This window comes from Narcine bancroftii, chromosome 3, assembly GCF_036971445.1.
Source record: "Narcine bancroftii isolate sNarBan1 chromosome 3, sNarBan1.hap1, whole genome shotgun sequence".
Lineage (NCBI taxonomy): Eukaryota > Metazoa > Chordata > Chondrichthyes > Torpediniformes > Narcinidae > Narcine > Narcine bancroftii.
This window is the reverse complement of record NC_091471.1, coordinates 242,478,231-242,496,350: the sequence shown is the minus strand read 5'-3', so window position 1 is coordinate 242,496,350 and position 18,120 is coordinate 242,478,231. Positions and strand designations below refer to the sequence as shown.

Genomic DNA, 18,120 nt, shown 5'->3' with positions numbered 1-18,120 from the left:
TAAATGCATAATACCCTAAATTAATGAACGCATAATTATTCTAAATAAATGCATGCATAATACCCTAAAAGAATGAATGCATAATTACCCTAAATAAATGAATGCATAATACCCTAAATGAATGAATGCATTATTACCCTAAATAAATGAATGCATAATATCCTAAATGAATGAATACATAATTACCCTAAATGAATGAATGCATAATACCCTAAATGAATGAATCAATAATACCCTAAACGAATGAATGCATGATACCCTAAAAGAATGAATGCATAATTACCCTAAATGAATGAATGCGTAATTACCCTAAATGAATGAATGCATAATACCCTAAATGAATGAATGCATTATTACCCAAAATAAATGAATGCATAATACCCTAAATGAATGAATACATAATTACCCTAAATGAATGAATGCATAATGCCCTAAATGAATGAATACATAATTACCCTAAATGAATGAATGCATAATGCCCTAAATGAATGAATGCATAATTACCCTAAAGAATTTGCTTGCTTTGATCCTGCAAAGTATGAGCACATTCAATGCAGCAAATTTTAACAGATCATATTGCATTTTATCTACATAAAACACTTGGTATCCAGCACCTACGGATATTGGTAGATGCCAGATGGTTGCCTGTGACTTACTCTTACAATGCCTAACTAATACACCTGCATTAAGAATAAACAGTTTAAAAGGCAAAAACACTGTACTGTATTTTCCAGGTTCAGATTTGAGACCCGGCGTATAAAAGGACCTCTGATTTTGAGGTGACATTTTTAAGTTCTGAGGATTGTCCTATACGCCAGCACATCCAGTAAACATTTTGAAATATCAGGAAATAAGGACTATGGGGAACTAGCCCAGAAGATAAGATGAGGCCTGGGCAGATCAAACACAGGCTTCTGGGGTTGAATGGCCGATTCCTATTATCTTCATTCTTAATTTCACATAGTAAATGGGCTGTTAAATGTGAGGACAGGTGCAAAGCCATGCTTACACTCTAATTCCAAAATATAACCTTGGAGAGATGCCATATGACAAACAGCAACATTCACATCTAACTTGAAAGACTCTTGAATTTTACCTCCAAGATGCTGGGAAGTTTGCAGAATAGATCCCATTCACATGATAACTATTTGTCATTCTGCATTGATATTTTCCATATGGACACGATCAATAGCAGTCAAGGTTCAAGATTCAATATTTCTTCATTGATGTGTAATTGTATAGAACATGTAATATTACACAAAATTGCCTTCTGCCTCCAATAAGGCAGACAAAGAGTTGGCATTAGTGTCACCCGGCACCCTTTACAGCACGAGGGAAAGAGAAACAAAGAGAGTCTTTTCAGAGTCACTGAGAATCTGTGGATTCACCTCCGGTGCTCCCACAGCTTCTGCAGCCGCACAGACCCCTATCCGATCCGTCGGCAGTCCAAGCTCCAGCTCCGAACCTCCAACATAATCAGGAAGCCTTCAGTGCCTGAGGTCCTTCAGGAGCCCTTCTTGCTCTCAGTGCGTTTCTTCAGTCCCAGTCCTGATACCTGGCTCCCACGAGCCAGTCTCCAGCAGCCCGCAGCCTGTGCGGGTCCTTCAGCTGTCAAGTTCCTCACCGGTCTGCTGCCGTGGTCATCTTCCCTGTAGGGCAGCTCGAGAAGATGACTAATACTCAAATCTGAAAATGTTGAGGCATTGGCATACATAGTTAAATTGCATCATGAATCACAAATTCACATTCTTTCTAATCAGAGAATAAACCTCCTCTCCTTAACTCCGTTACTATCCACTCAGAACCCCTGGCTGCATAGTTATCAGTCTGTGTTGGTTGTTATATCTCATTATTAATTACAATGGGAGACAGATTTGCTTTTAAGGTAGAACTTGGATGATTTTACTGGTCTGAAGAATGTCGGAGGTCTCGGCATTGGTGGTTCATACCCGAACGACCAAAACTCAAAATCTCCGTGTCCTTATGCGAGTTTAGATAGCGTACCGGAAGTGCGGTAATTAAAGGGGCGGGACTTGATCTTTATTAAGCCTATTGTTCACGGGATGCCTGCAGATAACTTTAGACTGCAGGCGTTCTGGGAAATTTACGAGGGGTCGAAGTGTAAAATATCAGAATGGGAAGGAATCCTTATTCCAATTCCAATCCTTTTCCACAGCGTGCGTTCCAGGAAAATGCGAATAATTTCCTGGAACACTGGTGATGTGAAAAAAAGACAGTGGTGCATTATAAAGTATGAGGCTCGTTAGAAGAGTAAAGGTTTTTCTCTTTGAAGCGAAGAAGGATGACAGGTGACTTAATAAAGGTCTATGAGAGGTATAGATAGGGTGGACAGCCAGCACCAATTTCTTGGACCGAGAATAGCAAACACCAGTGGACATTTGTACAAGGTGAGGAGAGGAAAGTTTTAGGGAGATGTCTGGGGTACATTTTTACTTACCTGGAATTTATTGCCAGGGGTGATGATGGAGGAGGCAGTTACAATAGGGACACATAAAAGACTCTTAGACAGGCACATAAATGAAAGAAAAATAGAATGTTAGGAGTCTAAGGTTGGAAAGTTTTGTGTTTTGAATAAAAACACAAAATGCTGGAGAAACTCAGCAGGTCAAACAGTGTCCTTTATGTAGCAAAGGTAAAAATGCATAACTGACTTTTCAGACTTGAGTCCTTCATCAAGGTATAGAAAAATTTCGGCTGGTTTCCAAGCAAAAGCTTTTTTTTTAGTAGGTTTATATATATAACCTTAAACCACCCCCCCCCCCCTAATGTTTTGGAAGGTGAGAAGAGACCAGAGCACCTGAAGGAAAACCATGCAGACATGGAGAGAACGTACAAACTCTTGTACAAACTGGTGCTGTCTGTGTGAGAATGAGGAGGACTCTCATTGAAACATCTTGAATGTTGAAAGGCATGGACAGAGTAGATGTAGAAAGGTTGTTTCCCACAGTGGAAGAGTCCAGGACAAGAGGGCACAACTTCAGGATTGAAGGGCGACTGCTTAGAACAGAGGTGTGGGGGAATCTCTTCAGCCAGAGGGCGGTGATTCGGTGGCATTTGTTGCTACAGGTGCTTGTGGAGGCCAGGTCATTGGATGAATTTAAGGCAGCGATTGATAGGTTCTTGATTAGCCAGGGCATCAAAGGTAATGAGGAAAAGGCCAGGCAGTGAGGCTGAGTAGGAAATTGGGTCAGCTCATGTTTAAATGGTGGAGTAGACTCGATGGGCTGGATGGCCTATTTCTGCTCCTACGTTTCATGGTCTTATGGTACAGTACATTTCCGATGATCCAAAATGCTTAGGACTGGACCTATCTCAAGTAAAGAAGATTTTTCGGATATTCGGGAATTTTCTCTAACCACGGATACAAGTGGTGAGCTGATGCTATTTTATCTGCTTACAGAAAATAACATCAGACAATAGTAAGGAGTTTGTACATTCTCCCCATATTCATATGAGTTTCATCCATGTGCTCTGGTTTCTTCCCATGTTCCGAAATCCATAAAATATACAATCCCATTGAGTCCACCCCGCTATTCCATCGTGAGCTGATCTATTCTCCCTCTCAGCCCTACTTCCCTGCCTTCTCCCCATAACCTTTGATACCCTGGATAAAAGAGGGTTGGGGTGAGTTGGTTAATTGGTCACATGGGTGCTCCTGGGCAGTGTGGGCATGTGAGTCGTGCTGTATATCTAAATTATTAATTTTTACCAAATCATTCGCTGCCTGTAGAGAGGAAAACATTAACACTTTATTCATTAGCAATGATCAGCTCATAAAAGCTCATCAACTCCATTAAGGAAATCTCAAGAAACCAGCCTCTATCCTCAAGGACCCTCACCACCCTCTACCATCATCAGGAAGGAGGTACAGGAGCCTGAAGGTGAACACTCAATGGTACAAGTCCAGCTTCTTCCCCTTCACCATCAGATTTCTGAAGGGACAATGAACCACAGACACCACCTCGCTTTTTTTTAGAACTATTTTTTTAAATAGTGTACTTAGGGAAATGTAATTTATAGCAATTTTCACCTGCCATGTACAATGGATGCTGCCACAAAACAAGACATTTTGTGACACTTCTTCATGACAATAAATTACACTAAAAGTCTGAAAATTCAGACCGCTCGGGGATTGGATCGGTCCAGATTTTTGGATTTTCTGGATTCTTGAGCAGTACTTTTAAAATTCAAATTTAAAGAAGAAATGAACAGGTGGAATCTGTTAGTTTCTCCATTAGCAAACATGGCATGCTTCATTTATCCAATCGAGCAGTTTTAAAGAAAAATAAAGTTGCAGCTGTGCATCTGTGGCACTTATGCACGCACGCACACACACACACACAAAAGCCAGCTAAATGTAAACGTTTGAGAGTTTTCAAGAAGTTCGGATTCTTGGTGATCCTGATACCTGGCACCCGTATCTTTGGAGGGTAGATGATGGCGGGAACGTGGTGTACGAGGACTGTGCTGGGTTTCCAAAATCACAGCAGTGACTGGTTGTATTATGCTTATGGGCATTTTAAAAGAACAGCATTGAAACACAAGCCATTCCAGATAACACCAGGATTCTGGTTGGAGCGCGCGTCGAAAGAACCAAAGACTTGTTGATTCAAACCAAGGCTTTTATTAACTAGAAGACTGGAGCATATCACAAGTAGGTCGACCAGTCCAGAATGACCTTTGTCTGGCTAGGAGCAACCCTTTAAGACCTGCCAGTAGGTGTGGCTACGCTCTCAGCCAATCACAGTCATCCTACACTACCATCTGTACATATACACATTGGTGATAGAATCTGTACAATCACACTGGTACACCTTTCACAGGAGCTATTCTCCATATGAAGGCACATTACAAATCATTCTCCCACTCACCACCCCCATCCCCAAGTAAAATCCTCTAACCGATGGAGCATTCTGTGCTTATGGTTCTTCTCTCCACCACCACCACCCCTCCCCCCCCCCCCCCCCACCAACCGTTGTATCTGGTGAATTGTGTTGGCTGCTTTGATGCAGATTGAAAATGCAGTTAATGAAGCTCTCTCCTTTTCCTTATTGTTTGTGCAGAAAATTCCTGCATACGCCCATCCACAGAGCAGGTTACTGTGTCCTTCCACCTGCCACATAAGACAACACCTGAAGAAAAACACGCTAAATCCACCCCTTTGACCACTTCACAAAAACTTACTAATATTAATTATGGCCCTGGCAATAGAACCAGATGTAATCCTGCTGTTTACTGCTTTATCTTTGTTTAATTCTCCAAGGCTTATTCCAAAGCAATTTAAGGATTTCCACGAACAGGAAACAGAAAATTAAACCCTGCAGGTGAACTGACCTTTGAATCTTCTGGAAAGATCCACCCTTTTACCATTGAGTAAATGAGCTTTATAAGTACCAAACATTTCTCTAAGGCTTTTTATTCAAAAGTGCCCAGTTCAGAAAAATAACAGAATAGGCTCCTGCTTTCTGCTGTTGATGTAACTACCAATATTTCTCTTTGATGTAGATGCATCTTTTTTTTGCATGACCAATAAACCTGGACCACAGGAAAAAGAATCTTGGGGTGATGTCATCAATGTATACTGAGAATAAATCTGAATTTTGAACATTGGTGGGAGTCACTATCTCGGAGGATCTTTCCTGGACGCAGCACACTAATGGCATCATGAAGAAAGGACGTCAGTGCCTCTACTCCCTCAGGAGTTTGCAAAGGTTGGGTATGACATCATAAACTCAGGCAAATTTCTACAGATATGTGGCAGTAAGTGTGTTGATGGCTACATCATGGTCTGGTATGTAGAAACCAATACCCTTGAGCATAAAGCCCTGCAAAAGGTAGTGGACAAGGCCCAGAACATCACAGATAAAACTCTCCCCACCATCAAGAACTTTTCTATGGAGAACACTGCCATCGGAGAGCAACAGCAATCTTCAAGGATCCACACCATCTAGCACACACTCAGTTCTCGCTGCTGCCATCAGGAAAGAGGTAAAGATGCCATAAGACTCCTCAACAAAAATTAAATCAGAGTCTCATTTAAGGGCTCTTGCTTTTGCACTTCATTGATTTTTTTTTCTCTCTTTATTGCACAGTTTGTTTACATTTCTTTATTTGTTTACATGTAACAAATCTTCCTGAGTAGCTTTTTGCATGACCAATAAGTGATAATTATGCCTCGCCCACAGGAGAAAGAATCTCAAGGTTATACGTGAAACCTGAAATTAGTATTCAGTATCACCTTCAATCCGATGAAAGCACATTCAATGGTAAATTTCAAGGGGAACTTGAACAACTGCTTGAAGGAAAAACTGTGCACAAGTGAGTTGGGGAGTGAGATCAATTGAGTAACTCTTTCAGAGAGATGAAGTAGCCTCCTCCTTGCCTAAGTAAACAGGAAAGTCTACAGACACTGATTATAATACATAAAACATAGGACTTTACAGCATAGTACAGCCCAAAATGTTGTGTCAATCTACATGTACCTAACAAAAAAAATGAAACCATCTCTACCTCATAACCCTTTATTTTTCTTTAATCTATATGCCAGTTAAAGAGTCTCTTGAATGTCCCTATTGTTCCAGCCTCCACCACCAGCCCGGCATGCATTCCAAGCACCCACAACTCTCTGTGTAAAAAAACTTACTCCTGATGTCTCCCCTAAACTTTCCTCCCTTCACTTTCTACAGATGTCCCACCCTGGGGTAAAGATGCTGGCTGTTGGCCTTATCAATGCCTCTCAGAGTCTATTAAGTCACCTCTCAGCCTTCTTCATTCCAAGGAGAAAGATTCCAGCTCTGCTAACCTTGCCTCAGAAGACTTATTTTCCAATCCAGGCAACATGCTGGTAAATCTCCTCTGCACCTTCACTATAGCTTCCACATCCTTCCTGCAATGAGGTGACCAGAACAATACACTAAGCGTGGTCTCACCAGAGATTTGTAGAGTTGCGGCATGTACTCTCCTTTTGCACTCTCCTCCTTGCCTATGTAGTTCCATGTTCCAACATGTATGTTACTCCAGGGACAAAGGTGCAGTAGAGACATACAATGAGATTGTCACTGCTCATAAACCAGGGGATGCTGATGTCACTGACCAGTGAGAAGCCTTTCCATTGCTGGGGAAGTTCTGACCGACACACTCCTGCATGTCACCAGCCACAGGACAGTGCTATTAAGCCACTGACAGATGCCAGTCATGTGCCCAGCTGTGGTGAATCACCCAGGGGCCGCAGGTATTATTTTCTTTTAGTTACTGCTGCAGACAAATAATTTACAGCAATTGAACAACAGCTGGCCCTGAGACAATCAAAAGCCTTGCTGAGATAGAGGAGAGTAAATTGCTAACAGATTTCAACATGCTCTGAACAAGGCCACAACAGGCAGAGTTTCAATAGGCACAACCCCCCTAGTGGGGTTGAGACAGGATCCATGTAAGCAATGTCGTGTTGAAAGGGCATCAAAGGAATTGCAGAATGGTCAGTGCACAGCGACTCTTCGATATAGATCAGATCAGATACTATTTATTGGCAAGTGAAAAACAGAAATTCAATATTACATGAAATTGCCTTCAGTCTGCCGCAAGGCAGACAAAGATTCACCATGAGAAAGAGAAGCAAAAGATCACTGTGGATTTGCCTCCAGTGCTCTCATGGCTTCTGCAGGTGCACAAGACTCCAGTTCAGTCCAAACCATTGGCAACCTGAGCCCAGATCCAAACCTCCGGCATGATGAGGAAGCCTTCAGAGCTTAGGACCTTTCAGGAGCCCTCAGCCCCCTCTCGATTCCCGGTTCTGATACCTGGCTCTCGAGCCAGTCTCCAGCAGCCCACAGCCTAGTGTGAGTCCTTTGACGCAAAGTCACCAGCACCCCGTGGCCTATGTGGGTTCCTCAGCTACAAGTCACCAACATTAGATGAGAACCCTCATCCATGATCCTTCTTCATTTCCATCCTGGGTAAACCAGAACATTCAGAGACAAGAACGTCTCTACAGGATGCCTGACCACCGTTCTTGCATTAACAACCTCAGGAAAAAGTAGCTCCAGACTGTTTATGTGCAGCAAGTGCTCACTGTGTTAAACCAACAGCTGCTTGATTATTATTGCAGCTGCTGTTACAATTCAGCCAAAAGCTTTCTAGCTAAACTATCCAAGAGGTACAAATCCCTGGTGCACCTGCCTGCATTCAGTTACTAGTCTTCGTATTAATACACATTAGATTCAAGATTCCTTTATTGTCATGTAATAGTAATAAATCTATTTATTTATTTAGTTGTTTTTATGAATACATCTCCTGAATATGCACTGTTTGTCTGGATGTGTGTTATTTCAGGTTGTGTGTCTGTGTGTTTTACACTGAGGACCAGAGAACACTGTTTCGTCGGGTTGTACTTGTGCAATCAGATGACAATAAACTTGACGACTTGTCCATACATTAATATTACACAAAATTATCAAGGGAAGACACATTTATTCAGCAATGCTCATGGCCTTGGTACCTTTAAGTGAACTGAACATGGTACAGTGAAAATCTTTGTTTTGCAAGTTGTCGGGGCAACTCAACCAATATACAACAAGAGGTGCAAAATTAAAGTGCAGAGTTACATGAGGAACAAATAAGTTCTGTTGAAGCAATGTAAAAGCAGTGAAACTTAACCAATGAGAGGTCCGTTCAAGAGTCTGGAAACAGCGGGGAAGAAACTGTCCTTGAATATGGTGGTGTTTTCAAATTCATTTACCTTCTCCTAACCCTTTCCTCCCTCCCCCTCCACAATTGACGTGATCTACTGTGATTTATGTCTGAAGAGGGCGTACAAAATTGTTGAGGACTCCTTCCACCCCACACACAGCATCTTTCAGCTACTTCCATCAAGGAAGAGATACAGGAGGATCAGAGCCAGAACCACCAGGCTGAGGAACAGCTTCTTCCCAGGGCAGTGAGAATGCTGAACGACCAAAGGAACTGCTCACATTGACCCTCCAAGATGCTCAAATTTACAAAACAATATTTATTTATTTTTATATACATATATTTGTCCTGCATACGTATTATTCGTCTGTTTGTGTGTTATGTCTAGGTGTGTGCCTACATGCACTGAGGACCAGAAAACGATGTTTTGTTGGGTTGTATTTGTGCAATCAGATGACAATAAACTTGAACTTCACCCTAACGATAGGAAGGTTAAGAGAGTGTGACTGGGATGGAAGGGGCCTTTGTTGGCTGCTTTCCTGATGCAGAGGGAAGTGTAGAGGGAGTCAATGAGGGGAGGCTGGTTTGAGAGAAGGCCGAAATTGCTTTCATAAATTCCACAGTCAATACTTTTCTAATGTGCACTCGTTTTGACCTATCAAGCATTTTTGCAGTCTCATTACACATCATGATCCACAAACAATGGCAAGATGACAAGTGAGCAGTAAGTACTGGCCAATGGCATTATGGGGAATTGTCCACCTTTGCAAAATAGTAACATGTGATCTTTACATCCATCTAACAGTGACAACAGGACTCAATTTATCATTTCAACTGAAAGATGGCATCTCTAATGCCACACCCCTCCCTCAGTTACACTGGGGAGGAAGTTCACCCAGATCACCAATACTCCAGTGATCATTGGCCAATCAAATTCAGCCTCCTTTCATGGTTAAATGCCCCCTCATCCCAGGAATCAATTGATTTAATCTAGTGAATCATTTGGGCCCTGTGGATATGAATCTAATAACAGGGCATATGAATGAAAAGTACCACTGGAAACATTTCCATATTTCCTTATAGATGACATAGATGATTTGCAAGGAATAGAAGAAAGCCATTTCTTTTTCTTTAATGTAGATATACAGCATGGTAACAGGCCATTTGGCCCACGAGCCCATGCTGCCCAATTACACCCAATTGGTCTACAACCCCTGGGACGTTTGGAGGATGGAAGGAAACCGGAGCCCCCAGGGAAAACCCACAGAGACACAGGGAGAATGTACAAACTCCTTACGGACAGTGTGGGATTCAAACCCCGGTCTCGATCGTTGGCACTGTTATAGCGTTGCGCTAACTGCTATGCTAACCATACCACCACTTCAGGTCATTGGTTCTAGACGGCTCATAGAGCAATCACATTCCCCACTAATTTTCCCTGTAACCTAATCCATGGTTCAATGTTCCTTTTATTGTCACATAATAATAAATTAAAATGAAACATAGTTTAAATTTTATTTCCTGTAAGGCAAAGAGTTGCCATTAGTTTTACTTGGAACCCCTTACAGAAGTAAAATCGAGCCCCTTCAGAGAAACCGAGAGTCCGTGGATTCGCCCCCAGCCCTCCCACAGCCACTGCAGCTGGCACAGACTCCTGTTCAATTCATCATCCACCCGAGCTCCAGATCCAAACCTCCGACATAATCAGGAAGCTTTCAATGCCTGAGACCTTTCGGGAGCCCTTCTTGCCATCCACACCCTGTCGAATCCTGGCTCCTGACTCATCGTCACGTTCCAATCAACTCCCAACCCCACCCTCTATGCATATGGGGGAATATGCAGCGGCCACTTCAGCTACCAACCAGCACTTTGGATAGTGGGAGGAAACTGGAGACCCGGGGGCAACCCATGCAGTCACAGGGAGAATGGGAAAGGTCAGGATCAGTTGCCATAGCTGTGATGACACATCTTTTGACATTTCAGGTCAGCTTCAACCACTGAAGACGGTCAAAGAAATGAATTATGGACCTTCTATTCAGACTGGACACTGAGTACTGTCAGCTGACAGGTTGCTAATGACAAATCGTAGCTGTAGTGTAAATGACTGCCAGTACAATCATAACAAACTCCAGCTGCGATACTTCACTGGTCAGCATGCAAATGTTCAAAGTGGTTTTCACACTATTTTATCTTTGTGAGCTTTTTTGACATCGTCTACTTTTATATAATCGCAGATACAACTTTCCATCAACAGCGCATTTTCAGACTTCGACAGATCTCAGCAATCCAGTGAGCACACACCTTTTCTCTGCAAGACTGATTTCAACCAATGTCATTCTTTCCTTGTAACCCCGAGCATGGCATACTTCCCCAACAGAAGCATGTTTTAATCTGCTTTCACCTATTTTTCTGTAAAGTGACATCCAACACAGTATAATTCCAAACATGAGAAAGTTTTGCTTCTTTCACCTCAGCACATCCCCACACACTCCTTTTTCAATTGCCTTAAATCCACACCCAGTAATTCTTAACTCTCCTGCCACTGGCAACAGAGAGAACCATTGAACACGACAGCACAGAAACAGGCCCTTTCAGGCCTTCTAGTCTGTGCTGAACTATTCTTCTTCCTGGTCCCTCTGACCTGCACCCAGTGCATAGCCCTTCAAACCCCTCCCATCCATGCACCAGTCCAAATTCTTCTTAAATGTTAAAACTGACCCTGACCCTGAATTCATCACTTGAAGCTCGTTCCACAATTCCACTGTGTGAAGAAATTCCCCCTAAACCTTTCCCTTTCAACCTTAACCCATTTCCTCTTATTTGTATCTCACCTAACCTCAGTGGAAAAAGCCCACCTACATTTACTCTGTCTATCCCCCTCATAATTTTAAATACCTCGATCAAATCTCCCCTCATTCTTCTACACTCCAGGAGAAAAAGTCCTAACCTGTTTAACCTTTCCTGAATTCTGGGCAACATCCTAGTAAACCTCTGCACTTTTTCAATTTTATTAATACCTTTCCTATAGTTAGGTGACCAAACTGCACACAATACTCTCTAGATACTTTGATTTATGAAGGCCAAAAAGCTCTCTTTAAATCTTTAGATCTTTTCTAGTCAAAATTATGCGCGTAAAGCATGTCACATTAAAATATAAAATATTATTAATGATTGAAAAGTTAAGTGACAAATAATTGGCAAGATTATGCGAAATAGAAGTGGAACTAAATTGAAAAGCATTTTCAAGGAGCTGGCACTGGGAAGATGGATCATATGGAAATCCATCAAAGGATTCTATAAATAGATTATTGATGATCTATCAGTGTAAAACTACCAACTAGGATAAGCTTTTAAACATTCCACAAGAGAAAGGGTTAAGCCAGATAGTTAAGGCAAATTTAATTTTTTTTAAAAATGTAAACAAACAGCACGGTAACAGGGCATCTCGGCCCACAAGTCTGTGCCACCCAATTTACACCCAATTAACCTACACCCCCACCCCCACCACCCCCCCCCCACCCCCACAAAATGTTTAGAACGGTGGGAGGAAACCCACGCAGACACAGGGAGAATATACAAACTCCTTATACACAGCACGGGATTCAAACCCCGGTCCTGATTGGTGGCACTGTAACCGTGGTAACTGTAGATAGTCGATGGAATTCTGATCGGTCCCATGTACACAGAGGTCATGCATACATGTTCTTTGATGGCTAATGAGCTGAAGGAGGCCAGATCTGCTTAAAATTAAGTTAGAGTGAAACATGAAAGTCTGAAGATGCTGTATTGGAGCCCTTCTTTCACCTTGGGGAAGGACTCAAACTCGAAATGTCAGTTATAGGTCGTTACCTTCAATGTACGCTACAAGACCGTCTGAGTTCCTCCAGCATCTCTCTGCTTTGACTATGGGGAAGGGCTCAGGCCCAAAATATTGGTAATATACTTTTGCCTTTTATGGATCCAAATCAGCTGAGTTCCTCTAGCATTTCTGTGTTTTGAATAGAATAGAGTGAGTTATATTTAAGATAGCGAGCTTGTTCACCAATTTGAAGCAAATTTAGTTTACACAACCTTAGTGCTTGGTTCAACTTCATGAAATGGTTGAATTTGGCTCACACCATGCATGAGGTAATCTGAAGACTCTTCTATAGTAACAGAATCTCACATGTGATGAATTGGTGTTTGTTGTTCGGGTCTCAGTATTTTCAGCGATCACTTTATAAGCAGGTTTTCCCAGAGTGGTTGGTCAACATTCCAATCTGAACAGTTCCAAAGGAAACTGGAAATGTTAGTCTTTTTACAGACAATGACAATACTAATCAACTAGAAGGTCACGGTACATCATTTTATGAATGGAGCATTGTTCTTTGTTTACCAGATCAATCAGATCAGACACTATTGTGATGCAAGAAGAAATTGCCTTTAGCCTGTCATAAGGCAGACAAAGATTTGCCATTAGCATTGCCCGTTGAGTGTCCATGGATTTGCCTCCAAGGGCTCCTGCAGCCCCTCTTGCTCTCAGCACCCTCTCAAATCCCAGTTCCGATACCTGGTTCTCAGGCCAGTCTCCAGTAGTCCACGGCCTGTGTGGGTTTCTCACCCGCAAGTCAGCCACAGTTTGCTGCCTAGGTGTGTCCATCAGCTGAAGAGTCCCTTGCTGGTCCGCCACTGTGGTCACTGTCCTTGGGGTCATCTCCTCTGCTTCTCATTCTCAATGGGGTGGGGGGTGGGGAGGGCGGTGTTCTCCCCGTTACTGTTGCCCTGTGCCTGTCTGCTGCTCCCCCCAGAGTCTGCAATCCCTTGTGGCCGCTGCCGTACATAGGCCCTGGCATTTTGAGCCCAGACCCCACATTCACAGGATTTTAAATAAAACACCATTGGCTCCTTTAACAGGCTCCTCGACTGGTCAGTAGGACCCTTCAGGAGACTGCTGGGTCTCCGCTCCTCGCTATTCCCAGGACTGTACCAGCTGCAGGACTGCCCTTAAAGCAGCTCCAGCTGTACTGCTGGTTTATTTTGTGAATTAGAACGATTGTTTCCCAAATAACATTGAAATGATCCAGATTATAGATGCCCAGATAGAAGATGAAGATTGATGGCAGAGATTTTTGATGGAACAAACCACAGGAACAAAACATTTCTATTACCATGGTTTTTGATCAAAGACTTTTTCATTCTCTCCAGGCTATTCTACGTCACTCCTCTGGAAATCTAAATCTACGTTCAAGAAGCCAAGCCATGATATCTTTCTGAATTAAATGATTACAAACTCTAAACCTGGAGTTACTTTCAAATAAAGTGGCCATTTGTGTGACATGGCGTTTATTCTAATATTGCTCTGTGAACAAGTTTTTATTTTGTGAAACAGTCTCTAACAGCTATCTTTGGCAGTATGATACAACAGCTGAACAAGATGTCCTAATAGAATGAAAGACCTTTTCCTTTCTTTGGCATTCTCTGTGTCGTGAGAAATTGCATCACATTCCAATGAGCAGATCTGAGCACACGTTGCTACTGCCCAGATGGACTCATTCATTGCTCACAGAGTGGATGGATGGGCACATTGAATAGGTTATCCAATGTGGTGAAACACGAAAGTCTGCAGATGCTGAGATGATAGCAAAAACACACAGAAATGCTGGAGGAACTCGGCCGATCTCAGAATCAGAATTTATTGTCATGAACGTGTCACAAAATTTGTTGTTTTGCTGCAACCCTTTACAAAATGAATAAAAAATAGTGCAAGAAAAAGTCAAAGTGAGGCAGTGTCTGGGGTTCATTGTTCATTCAGGAATCTGATGGCAGAGGGGAAGAAGCTGTCCTTGTGCCGCTGGGTGCTTGTCTTCAGGCTCTTGAACCTTTTTCCTGATGGTAGCAGAGCGAATAAGGCATGGCCTGGGGGTCCTTGAAGATAGAGGCTGCTTTCTTAAGACACAGCCTTCTTGTGGATGTCCTTGATGGAGTGATGTCTGGTGCCCATAACGTCACTGGCTGAGTTCACAGCTCTCTGGAGACTTTTCTTGTCCTGAGTGTTGTCAGCACCATACCCAGCCAGTGATACAACCAGCCAGAATACTCTCCTCAGTACACCTTCAGAAGTTTTTGACAGTCTCACACTGTCTACTTCAGGTAAAAGTATATTACTGACATTTCAGGCCTGAGATCTTCCTCAACATATAAGCCAAAAGCAGGTAGGCATCTTAATGAAAGACTAGAGACAAGAAATGGGAGAGGGAGGAGTCCTGACCAACATCCAAAAGGTGTTAATGGATATGATGAGGAAATGTGAGAATTGATTTTGACTCTGAGAATGGAGGTGGGGAAAAGAGGAGAGAGAGAGAGAGAGAGAGAGAGAGACAGAGAGAGAACTAGAAGGAAGATGGGGAAGAAGAGGTGGGGGTTTAACGGAAACCAGAGGTCAATGTTAATGCCATCTGGTAGGAGGATGCCCAGATGGAAGATGAAGTTCTGATTCTCCAGTTTGTGGATGGTCTCAGACTGGCAGTGGTATACCACTTCAACAATGTAGCTAACAGCAGGGAGATAACTCTTCCAAGCCAGCACTTGGATGAGTGTTATTGGACTGTTAAAAGATGGATTATTATTGTATATAAGATCAGCTTTAACAGTCCAACCAATCAGGGATGAGGAACATGGCCCAGGATCACTTTAGACCACAAGATGATGATACATGGTGACAGTGATGTGCACATTGGTTTGGCCTTTGCTCCACTCCCTACTCGATGCCTTTAGGGAATTGTGGGGATGGATCTATGGCTATGGAGTGATTGAACTCCAAGAGAATGAATCATGCTTCTAATTAACCATTACTTTAAAAAAATATTTGCTGTACTGAACTACCACAATTGCTGAAATATTTCTCATTCAAGAGCAGTACAGGACCATTCTCCATCTCCTTCCAATTTTCACTCAAGGTGTTTATCTGGATGTGATTTCAAATCGACACTAGTGTCCTTGTCTAAGTGACTGGTCACCATGATCTAACAGTATGGATTTGCGGGACTACTCAACCATCGAGGCTTTGGCATTCAAAACATCCCACACACTGTTCCTTGACTTACTGAATTACCTGGCTTTGGTACTCGATGGTTAAACTCAAAAAGCTGAGAGCTTTCATTTTCCCCTTTCCAATTTTTACACCTGTGGTGCACTCTGTCTTTTATAGCTCATTGCCTTAGCCAGGTCATTCATTGCCAAAACGAAGTGTACTCACACGGCAAAAGATGGGAGGCTAATAATTCTTATGGTTTTATAACCGACCCAATTCTATTCAGCCATACATGTATAAATTTACAGCAATAAATGAACTGAAAACATTCCTGTGATGTGCGTTATAATCTGCTTACTGTGTTAATAGCAATATATATGTATATATGTATGTATACACACATACACCTCTGACTAACTCCCTTACACTTTGTGGGAAAGGCATAATATTCAGGTCAGTACATTGACCATACCATAGAGTAGTCACAAGAATCCCTGTTATCAGTCCCTGAATAGGACAAAGTTAAATGTAAAAATGCCATTAAACCCAGATAAGTGGGGGTTTTAATATCTTAGAATTGTGAAGGGAATCCATAATTATTTGACACACTTCTCTGTCAACACATTTTGATCCATGAGTTCGAGTGGCTCACCGAGGTTTTGAATCCAGGGCGCTACATGATGGAAAGGAAATTATTGCCAGACGTCCATGTCACAGAGTGGTTCCCGATGCGGTCCACTGTCTGGATTTTGTACCTGCACTTATTGTTGGGGATGGGAGTTGGTGCACTACATGTTCTACTCTTCTCCACAGGGAGCCTAGCCTAGCATTTGGTGATGGCCAACCTGAAGATACGTTGGAGGCATCTAAGAGTTTTCTTGCTTGTCGCGTGAACATGCAGGGTACCATGTGCAAGTAGCAGAGCCTTATGCGGACATTGTGTTCAGCACAGACATGTGGACTGAAGGTTCAGTTCCTGTGTTGCACTGTTCTATATTTTATGTCTGTAACCTCCATGTAGCATTTTTTGAAAAAATGTTGTTGAGCTGTTGTTGGACTAGTCACCCTGTCTCAGCATCTTACCCCTCCAACCTTATTGCCAAACTCAGATGAGTTGATGGGTGCTGCAAAGACACCAAACCCGTCGGTTTAACACTAAGAATGAATTTTACTGAATCATCGGTCATTTCACAGAAAAACACACCAGCTTATGACCTTAAAAACCTTAATTAGACAAACCTAAAGGACTCAGTACTAACCAAAGATAGGTGCAGAGCATCAACTTTGATCAATTTTACAGCTGCAGTTTTTTTTAGGCAGCATGGGTCCGGAGATTTTCTCATTACGTTTTCATTTTTGGTCAGCTGTAATGGGCACAATAAAGATCTCCAAAATAGCCAAAGGATTAGCTACAGTGAACAGAAGATTAATTCAGCAGCAAGAGAAGACAAGGTCTTGAGAGCAGTCGATGTAAATAATGTCAAGAAGCTTGCACCTGAAGAATCTAAGCTGAAGATCACATTTCTCCCCAGTTGTATAAACTGAATGCACTCCACGGCCAAGTGGTATAAACAGAATAAAGCATTTGTACCTCAACATGTCATTGCCTTCAAACCTTCACTACTTGATTTATGCTCTCGAGCCAGTTTATGATTTTGTATAAATCTGGCTGACCCCTCAGATATCACATTTCTTCACGGTGCGTGAGATTTCTTTCTTCATTCAGTTCCAATGCAAATCCCTGCTGTTATCTCCATACTTAAAAAATATCTACTTCCATAGTGGAACGTAATAGAGATTCATCAAAACAGTTCTAGGTATTGCAGGTTACCACATGAAGAGAGATGGAGTAACTCAGATAAGGGGAGATATAGATAGAGCCACAGGACCATAGAACACTATAGCACAGAAACAGGTTTGTCGGCCATTTAGTCCATGTTGAGCTATTATTTCGCCTAGCTCTATAGCCCTGCACCCTTTGTTCCCTCAAAGTTGTGCTTGTGTGGCACCCATTTTGCAACCAGCGCACAAAGGAAATGAATGTGCGCACAAAAGGTTATTTGCTATTAATGTACTTAGACCTTGCAACACATAAAAATAAGAAATATTCATTGATGTTTTATTTAATGGAACAACAAACTGAACAAAGTAGTTCAAAGTATAGAATAAAATCTTAACTAAATACATTACTTCGTAGAATGCAATCTTTGGCCTGCACTTGTTGGAATTTAGAATGATGGCGATCTCATTGAAACATTTTGAATGTTGAAAGGCACGGACAGAGTAGATGTAGAAAGGTTGTTTCCCATGGTGGAAGAGTCTCGGACAGTGGTTTTCAAACTGCCCCCCAAACTCACAATACACCTTAAGCCATAAGTGCTCTGTGATTAGTAAGGGATTGCTTA

At 42.2% G+C, this 18,120-nt stretch overlaps 1 protein-coding gene and 2 long non-coding RNA genes across 3 annotated transcripts in view; 1 reads left to right on the top strand and 2 right to left on the bottom strand.

Annotated features, from left to right (window-relative positions):
* The window catches only part of notch3 (notch receptor 3), a 298,038-nt gene that overhangs the window by 250,240 nt on the left and 29,678 nt on the right, over positions 1-18,120 (bottom strand). The gene's annotated exons all lie outside the window — the stretch shown is intronic.
* Positions 1,202-13,037, bottom strand: LOC138758428 (uncharacterized). The gene is made up of 2 exons (XR_011354281.1): positions 12,778-13,037; positions 1,202-1,686 (listed from the first exon to the last, which is right to left on the bottom strand). It is a non-coding gene; the product is annotated as an uncharacterized lncRNA (long non-coding RNA).
* LOC138758426 (uncharacterized) lies at positions 12,312-14,037 on the top strand. Its single transcript, XR_011354279.1, has 2 exons — positions 12,312-12,640; positions 13,891-14,037. It is a non-coding gene; the product is annotated as an uncharacterized lncRNA (long non-coding RNA).